General features: G+C 38.6%; 1 protein-coding gene across 6 annotated transcripts in view; it reads left to right on the forward strand.

Moving 5' to 3' along the window:
* pard3bb (par-3 family cell polarity regulator beta b) overlaps positions 1 to 12,294 on the forward strand; it is a 332,607-nt gene that overhangs the window by 276,231 nt on the left and 44,082 nt on the right. The window lies entirely within an intron of this gene.

The raw sequence follows: 12,294 nt of genomic DNA on the forward strand, positions 1-12,294 counted from the left end.
CAGCCCCGGCGCAACTTCAACTTTGTCACTGATTCCTGGACATTGTTCTCCAGAATCTGCTGATATTGAGTGGAATCCATGCGACCCTCAACTTTAACAAGATTCCCAGTCCCTGCACTGGCCACACAGCCCCACAGCATGATGGAACCGCCACCAAATTTTACTGTAGGTAGCAAGTGTTTTCTTGGAATGCTGTGTTGTTTTCCGCCATGAATAACGCCCTTGTTTTGCCCAAATAACTCTATTTTAGTTTCATCAGTCCACAGCACCTTATTCCAAAATGAAGCTGGCTTGTCCAAATGTGCTTTAGCATACCTCAAGCGACACCGTTTGTGGCGTGTGCAGAGAAAAGGCTTTTCCGCATTACTCGTCCATACAGCATCTCCTTGTGTAAAGTGCACTGAATAGTTGAACGATGCACAGTGACACCATCTGCAGCAAGATGATGTTGTAGGTCTTTGGAGCTGGTCTGTGGGTTGACTGTGACTGTTCTCACCATCCTGCGCCTCTGCTTATCTGAGATTTTTCTTGGTCTGCCACTTGGGCCTTAACTAGAACTGTGCCTCTGGTCTTCCAATTCCTCACAATGTTCCTCACAGTTGAAACTGAGAGCTTAAATCTCTGAGACAGCTTTCTGTATCCTAAGTATTTGAACACCCTGCTATTTTGCAAGTTCTCCCACTTAGAAATCATGGAGGGTCTGAAATTGTCATCGAGGTGCATGTCCACTGTGAGAGACATAATCTAAAAAAAAATCCAGAAATCACAATGTATGATTTTTAACTATTTATTTGTATGATACAGCTGCAAATAAGTATTTGAACACCTGTCTATCAGCTAGAATTCTGACCCTCAAAGACCTGTTAGTCTGCCTTTAAAATGTCCACCTCCACTCCATTTATTATCCTAAATTAGATGCACCTGTTTGAGGTCGTTAGCTGCATAAAGACACCTGTCCACCCCATACAATCAGTAAGAATCCAACTACTAACATGGCCAAGACCAAAGAGCTGTCCAAAGACACTAGAGACAAAATTGTACACCTCCACAAGGCTGGAAAGGGCTACGGGGAAATTGCCAAGCAGCTTGGTGAAAAAAGGTCCACTGTTGGAGCAATCATTAGAAAATGGAAGAAGCTAAACATGACTGTCCATGCAAGATCTCACCTCGTGGGGTCTCAATGATCCTAAGAAAGGTGAGAAATCAGCCCAGAACTACACGGGAGGAGCTGGTCAATGACCTGAAAAGAGCTGGGACCACCGCTTCCAAGGTTACTGTTGGTAATACACTAAGACGTCATGGTTTGAAATCATGCATGGCACGGAAGGTTCCCTGCTTAAACCAGCACATGTCCAGGCCCGACTTAAGTTTGCCAATGACCATTTGGATGATCCAGAGGAGTCATGGGAGAAAGTCATGTGGTCAGATGAGACCAAAATAGAACTTTTGGTCATAATTCCACTAAACGTGTTTGGAGGAAGAAGAATGATGAGTACCATCCCAAGAACACCATCCCTACTGTGAAGCATGGGGTGGTAGCATCATGCTTTGGGGTGTTTTTCTGCACATGGGACAGGGCGACTGCACTGTATTAAGGAGAGGATGACCGGGGCCATGTATTGCGAGATTTTGGGGAACAACCTCCTTCCCTCAGTTAGAGCATTGAAGATGGGTCGAGGCTGGGTCTTCCAACATGACAATGACCAAGCACACAGCCAGGATAACCAAGGAGTGGCTCTGTAAGAAGCATATCAAGGTTCTGGCGTGGCCTAGCCAGTCTCCAGACCTAAACCCAATAGAGAATCTTTGAGGGAGCTCAAACTCCGTGTTTCTCAGTGACAGGCCAGAAACCTGACTGATCTAGAGAAGATCTGTGTGGAGGAGTGGGCCAAAATCCCTCCTGCAGTGTGTGCAAACCTGGTGAAAACTACAGGAAACGCTTTGACCTCTGTAATTGCAAACAAAGGCTACTGTACCAAATATTAACATTGATTTTCTCAGGTGTTCAAATACTTATTTGCAGCTGTATCATACAAATAAATAGTTGAAAAAATCATACATTGTGATTTCTGGATTTTTTTTTTTTAGATTATGTCTCTCACAGTGGACATGCACCTACGATGACAATTTCAGACCCCTCCATGATTTCTAACTGGGAGAACTTGCAAAATAGCAGGGTGTTCAAATACTTATTTTCCTCACTGTATATATGTCATACTGACACTAACAACTCTTTATCAGGCACTTTTGAATTACTTCAGTAAGCAATTAATAAAGAGTATCATAAGCTATATTTGTGAAATTTGCTTTGTAGGTTCTAAATGAAGTTTGTGATTTTTGGATGTTACAATACTTTCTTTCTTGTATTTTCTTAATATGCAAAAAATAAAAATAAAAATCTTAAAACAGCCGACCCAACCACCACAAATCTGGCACAACCAATGACATGAGTTTGAGGGAAGAACTGTTTGACTGACCAATGACGGCTGGGTGGAATGTTCAGCAAACCTGTTTAAAAAACATCATTTTTTTGGAAATTTGGTTTTGTAATGCTAGTGGGAAAATTACACACTTTACCTTTAATGTCATAAATGTAAAAAAGTTTACTTTGTTGTTCTTTCAATGAATTTGAAACGTTCGTTTTCACCTTGAGCCGGAGAGCCGTTGAACTCTGCAGTAATTTGCGAGTGATAATCTGCCCTCTTGATCACCACATGGCTATGATGAGATTAGAGGGCTGGATAATTCATTTCCAGCCTGATTTTCCTCTTAATTGACTTTAATGGCCTTTTTCTGCATTCTGGCAACTGAGGCGGTTGAACCAACCTGCTGTTGTTTCTCAGAGGTTTCTCACTCATATACAGCAGGCTTTGTCCTTTGTTTCCAGCTTGCTCTGCACTGGCTCTAATACATTCAGGATGTCGTCTTGACCAAATTATATTTTTTTTGCGATACACTCCAAACCCTTATTGAAGAGGGAAAAAATGTTCCATGTTTGTTAATTGCTGCTTACACTATACACTATTGCAAAAACAGTAAGGCCTTAAAAGTGAACCTGTGGTAGCTAGGCCAGACAGAATTAGATAAACAACTCTACACTGGACTGTTATCGTAAGGTTAAGAGAGCAGAAGCACACACTTTCTCATCCCCTGTGTGTGAGAATCATCAAGTGGCAGAAATATCAACCTGATTCAGTGTTTCCTGTGTTTATGTTTACTATGCAAATGCATGTTTTCATTCTATATCCCGCTTCAGATGCTCAACTTCTCAAAAAAAAAAAAAGTTCTATGTTTATAATTATGCACATTTATGATAATTGATTCACTGTCCTGATGGAACCAGTCTTGGCTCTGGATCTGGAACATAGTCCATTAACTAGTGACCTTTGAGCTAGATTATTGCAGCAGATCATGGGAGACTTACTTGTTCAGCTTCTGCTTTTCAAGCGAGTCCAACAGACATCCTGTTTGTGTGGGTGAGGTATAGCTCACCTCTAATTTTAGTTAGTTTGAATTTAGTCTTGCGGTTAGTGCACATTTTACATATAGTGCACTGAATAAAAATGCCTCTAAAAAAAGAATATAAAATGGAAAGTGATCTCAGAGAGGACCTCTGTAGGCCCACATTACTGTGTATCAAGGATATTTTTTAATGACAAGGCACGGTTAGTTTAGTTCGCAAAATGTGTTGTGTGACCCCAAAAAGAAAACAAAACTTTTTAATGATGCATACAATCACATGCATTCAAGGTGAAAGGAAAATGTTGTTACACTTTACTTGATTAGACTACATGGCATTTTTAAAATCATTGAATTCAAGCTTTTGTTGAAAATTATTTAAAAGTTTATCAACCTAAATGCAGTGGCTGTGTCTAATTTTGCAGACTCCTTCTATATGGGAGGCGAAACGACATAACTGACTCTGTAGGTCACAACAATGTAGCGGATATAGTACTGTATAATATCCGGATTGCATTCATACAACACACATTCATACTATATAGAACACAGTCACTAAGTAATTACTTATGTAAAAGACGTACCTAGAGAGTATGCAATTTCAGACGCAGCCAAAGAGTATATTTCTGGAAATTGGGTTCGTGTATTTTAAACTGTAACAACTTTCTTGGTCTTGGATACTCAGATACGTCATTGACCATTCTGTATCAATCAAAAATGTCAAAAAGCCCAACAAGTAGTTAATCTAAATATAGAACATGACTGTTGACAAATTTAGCCTGAATTATAGCAAAGTTCCACTAATGTTTCAGCAGACTTGATTTATCTCGAAGAGGATCAGAGCAGCACGGTTTAATCCCCACACTCCTGTTTATAGTCTCAGACAGCATGTTGTTTTACACCAGCAATCGGTCTTCGCTTCAAAACGCCTTACATCACAGAGCGTCAGAGAGAAAGTGATGAAGACAGATGAGGGTTGTTATCCTCTCCCTCTCTCCCTCTCATGTGCAGCTTCAGGGGCAGATGTGGAGCCTCCGTAACCCCTCTGATGATGATGTAACTATGTCTGAACAGAGGTCACGACCTCGCGGGTATTCATTACCTTCCCAGACAGGCCTAATGGGACCTTTTCTTCTGCCTAACAGGACTGGAATGCACGTTTAGTGCAGAGGAGACACTCTGCCGTCTCTTCCTCTGACCGACCCGGCCCGTTCGGCCATATCTGTAGAGTCTTGAGTCCCAGACGTGCGTGAAGTAATCGCTCGCGCTCCATTATCGGCATCAACACGCATGACTGAACGACCGAGTTCAAGCGCTCAACGTGAGTTTATTATCACAGGGAGAACGGAGGGCATCAAAGAACAGGGAAGGCTGTAAAAGACTGTAACTTCTTCCAAACCCTCCTCTTCCTGTCTCACCTTGTCAGCCTGAGGGTAAATGAGCCCTTGGTGGGTTTTCAGGTGCAGAATGAGCCAGCGTGAATTATGGCTGAAGGTGAGCTTGATGCTGACTCAGGCGCGACGTCATAGTGCTTCCACCTTATCTGGTGAAACAGTCACGGCCACTTACGATCAAAGCGGGGCGTCTGGCTCATGATAGCCACCGATGAGGTTTCGTCTGCCGTTCGGACATAATTCACCTGGTTTAAAGTGATACGGTTTCCCATTCCTTTCTGCCTTCTAGTTATTCAATTCTGTTATAGGAAGTAGTCAATTGATTTATAATAATGACTTAAACTTTGCAATTTGCCCTTTTAAAAAGGACGTCCAATACTCTGTTTTGACATTTCATATTTTGGAACTGATTCCAGCTGTATTATTCTTCCTTATGTCATGAATAAGTCTAACCTTAGGTAATGTTTTGGTTGGTCAGCCTGTTGTTTCTCGTCTTTGTTTCCTGTCCTGACATATTTGGGGGAAAAAATGCTGACGTCTCCGGTGTCGGGGAGACTACCGCAGAGGAGGTTAATTCAAAGGCCTTTGTGCCTGTGTATTGTTTCAAGTTTAAAATACAACATGGGGACCACGGTGTGCCAAGCAATATAACCTTAATTTAACTTGGCCGTGGAACAGTGGAAGTAAACTTCAATGAATTTTGCTTCAGTTTGTTGAGCGCATATCCTCAAGTTACAAAAATACCCGGAATGGTAATGAAGGTGAATGGACGCTTTTAGGTTCCTGAGATGGTGATAGAATGTTTTGGGTTTTTTTTTTTTCTCCCTGACATTAGCACAACTGTGGAAGTACAACTAATATTTGGACAATGCCCTGTCTAGGGAAGTCTTTCAGATGCTATGTTGATGGTAGGCTTTTTTTTTCCTTTAGTCTGAACAAAATGAGAATTTCAGAGAAGCCAGGGATGTGTCTAGGAATGCACGAAAGCTCCATTTATTACATCAATAGAGGCACTAACCCATTGTTTTTCACATTTTTCTGATAGCAGAAGCGGAGAATGAACAATGTGGCGTTGTTTTGTTACTAGACAAGATGTAGTGCTGAATAAACATTATTGTTGGGCGAAGATTTGTACAACATAAAGAAATTAGAAGCAAAATATGCTGTCAGCTAGACAAGGAAAAGCTCCAGTTTCTCAGACAAAAATTACAGGGATAGTTCACCCAAAAATGTATTTCGTTAGTGTCATGTCTTTCCAAACCTGTATGACTTTCTTTATACTGTGGAACAAAACAGGTCCATACAGGCCCATAGTTCATAGATTAAAAATGACAAAAAAGCATCATAAAAGTAGTTCATAAGATGTATGTGCTATAGTCCATGTCTTCTGAAGTCATGGGAGTATTGTGTAAAATGCAGACGGAAGTTTAAGATGTTATGCAATGATAATCTTCATATACAGTGATTTGTTAACTTTCAAACTGCTGTGAGCAAATCAGTTGGATACATGAACAAATTGTTCAGTTTGTGTTTTGAGAATTGAATCAATCGCTTAACTGAAAAGAAGTAAGTAGAACAAGATCTAGTTACATATAAATGTATAAAATGACATGCGGATTTGCAATGTCATGAAGGTTAGTATATAATGAGAGCATGAAGACGTATAGACTAATTATAGATTTGTAAACATTCAGGATGCGTGTGCGGCAGAGGGGGAAAGTAACGAATTACATTTACTCGCGTTACTGTAATTGAGTAGCTTTGTTGTGTACTTCTACTTTTTAAAGTAATTTTTAAAATCTGTCATTTTATTTTTACTGAGTAAAAAAAAAAAAATCGCTCCCTGGAAACTACTGCAGTAAATAATGGGCAGGAGAACAAACTGGCGCTAAAAAATCACAAGAAAGATTCAGACGAACATGACAGGCGTTGTGGTGCAGACCCAGCTGAAAACCAAACCCTGTTGTATTCGGCTGAAGTTGAACTCGAACCCTTGGCCACATTTATGCTCTATTATGCAATGTAAGCTGTGTTTGCCTAGGGAGACCAAACTAACAAAACTCTCCTGGAGTGCCGTGAATTCTAGTAGATTAGACTAGTGCGCACGTGCATTTAGAGTGCGTTCTTTCACTGCGTGATTCAGTCTGTTAAAATGCATTTAGAATGATCACAAAATTGAAGATATAGGGGCAGAAAATTCATATATTTATATAATTTCATATACTAAATCAATATCACACAAAGAGTGCCGTTTTTTTTCTCCAAAAATCGGCATGATTACATATTGATTTTTTACAATAGTTCAAAAAACAAGAAGTTAATTAAGAGACTTGCGTTTTAGACACCATATTACCTGTTTTTGCTCTATTTCGACAACAAAAAATAATCCCAAACACAGCCACAGCACTGTTTTGCGTCTCTGAGCAATGACGGTGTTTCGTTCCCGAATGAATCCGTTTAAATGATTCGGTTCAGTCGCAATGGCTCACTTATTAACAGTGACTTGGTGACACCTACTGGCGGTATTAATGTCACATTTAAAGCATCTTTTTATTTATTTTTTAATATAATTTCAAATGCGTATTCAACATTTTATGTCTTATTTATCAAAACATTATTTCTGCATTTGTAACTGCAGGTTAAATGCATTCATGTCCTGCATTAAACAGTGTGTAAATACATCTAAATGCCACTTCAGATGAAGCTTCTGTGTTTCCTCTGCATTGCAAAGATGAATTTTGTTGATACTGATTTAATTTGTCTGGTAACAGCCCAAATGTCTTATTATTCTAAATAACTGATTCCTTTAATTAAAAACAACTAGTTTGAGATTTATAGGCTTATTCCAGGGGTGTCAAACTCAGTTTCTGGAGAGCCGCAGCCCTGCCGAATTTTGTTCCAACCCTGCTCCAACACACATACCATGTAGTTTTAAGCCTGAATGATTAGATTAGCTGGATCAGATGTGTTTAATTAGGGTTATATCTATACAGTGCAGGGCTGTGGCCCTCCAGGAACTGAGCTTGACACCCTTGGCCTATCCCATTTTTGCTTTCCTCCCACTGTTAAAATGTAACTAAGTAATGTTTACTCTGAGTAAATTTTAAATGAGCTACTTTTTACTTTTGCTTGAGTAGATTTTTAGACTTGTACTTTTACTTGTACTTAAGTAAAATTTAATTAATGTAATGGTACTTTTACTTGAGTAGAATATTTTCGTACTCTTTCCACCTCTGGTGTGCAATTCAAAATAGTTAGATTTAAAAAGATTATAGATTATATTGATTAGATGTTATTTGCAAAATGTTCTTCGCATATTACAACAGCTTGTCACCCAGCGATAAGCACTGTTATTCAATGAAATTGAAGTGTTTGCAAACAGTGATGACGTTTTTTTTGTGGGCGGAGCCTATCTGGTGGCAGAAAATTATAGCAGTTGCAGTCTATGGAACAATCATTCTTATAAAGAATTAAAAAAAATAATAATAATTCAGATTTTATTCTCTTAATGGTTTAAATGTTGTCGTTCATATGGCTCAGGGTATTCTCAGGTATCCATCGATTGGATTCTTTACGTTTAGGTGGGAGAATTTTTCAGCCCAGTTTTAAATCTTTGGTCATTATAAGCTTCACTTCACCATAAAATCGCATTCATTGAGACATACAGCAGTGCTCAGGGATTATTTGTCCTTCTCTGTCTATTAAAAAAGCTTATTTCAGCTTTTCTGGAGGTCGAAACTCTATTTTAGACCAGACAAGGTGCAACAGCAGTGGATGTATGAAGTTCTCACGGTCATTAAAACCAGACTAAAACCAACAGCCTTTTCACAGACCCACCCAATTCATTGTGAGCACCACAGTGGCGTAGCCGTCAGGATCTCAGCACTTTCTCTTGCCCGTGAGAACATGTTGCGCTTAAATCTTCTGGCTGATTAAAGAGGGAGTCTGAGTTTTGATTCGGGCGTGGGCCTTGTCACAATTACAGGCCGTGGGATTATAATTTATGATGTGTGTTTAGATAATGCTGATAAGACATATGGCTGTTGTTGGTGTGTCATGGATTCTTGGTCTGGTTCCACTGGGAGGAGGACCATTGCCATTTGAAGGATGTGATTTTGTATTATGCGGTTCCTCTGCAGATGTCTGTGTTTGTTGTTGGAGAGGAGAGTTTCTCTGTGGCCATTTTCTACCCTCTAGCAGATGCAATCTGGAATTACAGATATGAAAGCATAGAAACAAAAGACATACCAGTAAAGATGGATAGAATTAGAGAGAAGATAGAAGCCAAACCAAAAACAGCAAGCTATTGGAAACAACATTTAAAATAAGACAAGCCAAACCAAGTTGGACATATTTTAGAGGAAGAGAAAGGGTGCTGAAGGCCTCCCCTCTCCAGACTTTTGCCTTGTAAGGTCAAAGCCAGGATAAATCAATCAGATGACTGTCTAAGATGGGAGAAAGAGCGAAAAAGAGACAGGGGCATGTGCTCTGTAATAATTGTGGAATTTTAATTGGATTATAGTCTTGGTTGAGCCGCTTGAGTCTGTTCATTGACTACGTGGCAGTTGAATCTGCTTCCATCCAGGAAGATCAGCATGAAGGGTTCAGACAAAAACTAATGTCTTTATGTCTGCCTCACTTCCTTGGAGAAACTGCTTCCTTTCAAAGTCTAGGTTTGTCCAAAGTCCCATAAAGGCTAGAATACACCAATTTTGAAATACTAGTACACTCTTTAAAAAACAAAACAAAAGGTGCTTAAAAGGTTCTTCACAGCAGTACCATCGAATAATCATTTTTGTTAAAGCTTCTTTATGGGACCATTTAGACAAAAAAGGTTCTTCTGTGGCATCGAGTGTGGGAGACACATGACAAATCAAAACAATAAAATCGTCTTAAAATATCAAATATGCTTAATAACTGGATAGATTCATAGTCTCAAGCCAAAAAATCAGAGTCTGTGACCGCTGCATGATTCTCTATGAAATCCGTCAACTCCAACTGCCCAAATTCTCCAGACTGGCTCTGACTTCCGACAACTACCACCAACTTTTCTAGACTTCTAATCAAAAGTTGTGTGCATCTTGACATCATCACCTAGCAGCTATTTCTAGTCATACAAGTTCAGATCTACTTGAATGGGGAAAGACCAAAATCTGTTGGTCAAGTTATGTTCGAAAGCATTTTTAAACGCAGCACTGTTGCAACAATAATGCATTGCTTTATTCATTCAGCGAGTTTAATCCAACCACTCTTACGATTCCTGGGTTTGCCCTTTTAATACAGGTCAAAAGCTGGTGAAAGGCTGCAGTGTGTCCCATTGGCTTTCATCAGCGGTGAAGTTAGATCTGCGTCTGATTATAAGCGGGACTTTGGTGGATCTGCTTCAGGGGAGAGAAAATCACTTATGAAAACAGAAGGCTCTATGTGCAGGCTGCAGTGCGCTTCTAATCTAACCTCCCCATGGCCCAGAGCGGCCCGCTGCCCGATTCCAATCAACACGTCTGGGGAGCTTGTGATAACCCTCGAGCCCAGCGCGTGGCGCTCAGCACCAGGGCTCAGAGAACTGACCCGCACCTCATCAGCCACATTTAATCTGATTAAAAAGTTCTGGCTCTGCCTGTGGCCCTTGTGGCCAGATCAACTACTGTAGATCAGCTCAGAGTCCAGAAGTTCCCACATTGAATCACCACCGGTCTATACGATCTATATAGTTGACATTTTAGAGAGCTGACATGTTCTTTGGTGTAGCATGCTGTACTTTGTCTAAAAGGTCAATTTTCTAGTTAGTTATTAACACTATTCTGTAAGAGATTATCTTATAAATCTATTTAAAAAAAGAATATTTGGTCTAATTACAATTAAATTAGGACTTGTGGAAAGGGGGTAGGGTTCCATATATATAATATTATTAATTCATGTATTATAGAATTAATTATTTAATATTTTTTATTAATAACTAATTTGAAAATAATTACCTAAATTAGTAGTAGTTGTAATAGTATTATTAGGGTTCCTAGAAAAGGTCAAATTATTATTATATTACTATTATTATTATTATTATTATACTTAATCTTAAGTATATTATTATACCATCTTAATCAGCTTAATGATGAATGTCTTCTCTGCTATAGTTAAAAAAGAAAAAATATATATATATTAAATGTGTGCAAAATGTGTGCTTTCAGATGGAGTGGCATTTAATACACAGAGCCGTAGATCACTGACAAGCTACGCAATAGACTCTGTGCACAAGCGTGTGCATAATCGCAGATGAATCGCATTCGATTATGAACGCAATATTGCAACTGTTTTTTTGTTTTTTTTTATGCAATTAATGTTTTTGTTAATACAGCATATAGCACTAGTCAACTAAATGAATGTAACATGGCAAAGATGAAAGCAATTTTGGAAGTTGAATGTAAGTGAAATGTCATTTTGGAATTTCTGTGGTCTAATGTGATGTTGTTCACGTTCTTGTTCGTGATGAAATTTTCTTTTATTGTTGTAATTAATTTATAGCATTAACAAGATGACCCGTTGAATTCATTTTGGGAGCAATGACTGATTGAATGTATTTTTAGTCCAGTGCATAAGATTAGTATTGACTAAGTTCAGAGGCTGTCATATGTGGATCAACTTACTTTGTTGTGTATTTTCAACAGTTTCAATATGAAAAATAACTTTTATATCGATTCAAAGGATTTATTGCATTTTGAAAAGAAAAAAATGTCATGGATTTATTGCATTTGGGGGAATAATCAGTTTTATGATAAATCTTTGAAAATCAAAATCTGGATTTGAATTTTTAATGTTATTATAACCTAAAGATGCTATGTGAAAGTTTGAAACAGAAAATATTTCATCTTGCCAATTTCTTGGTAAAGAAAACACATTTTACTCAAATTAATCAAAATGGATTTATAGCGTTTTGGAACCAAACTCTTCATATATATATATATATATATATATATATATATGTATATATATATATATATATATATATATATATGTGTGTGTGTATACATACAGTGGGTACAGAAAGTATTCAGACCCCTTACATTTTCACTCTTTGTTATATTGCAGCCATTTGCTTTGTTATATTGCAGCCAGTTCATTTTTTTCCCTCATTAATGTACACACAGCACCCCATATTGACAGAAAAACACAGAATTGTTGACATTTTTGCAGATTTATTAAAAAAGAAACACTGAAATATCACATGGTCCAAAGTATTCAGACCCTTTGCTCAGTATTTAGTAGAAGCACCCTTTTGATCTAATACAGCCATGAGTCTTTTTGGGAAAGATGCAACAAGTTTTTCACACCTGGATTTGGGGATCCTCTGCCATTCCTCCTTGCAGATCCTCTCCAGTTCTGTCAGGTTGGATGGTAAACGTTGGTGGACAGCCATTTTTAGGTCTCTCCAGAGATGCTCAATTGG

This window comes from Onychostoma macrolepis, chromosome 09 (assembly GCF_012432095.1).
Source record: "Onychostoma macrolepis isolate SWU-2019 chromosome 09, ASM1243209v1, whole genome shotgun sequence".
Lineage (NCBI taxonomy): Eukaryota > Metazoa > Chordata > Actinopteri > Cypriniformes > Cyprinidae > Onychostoma > Onychostoma macrolepis.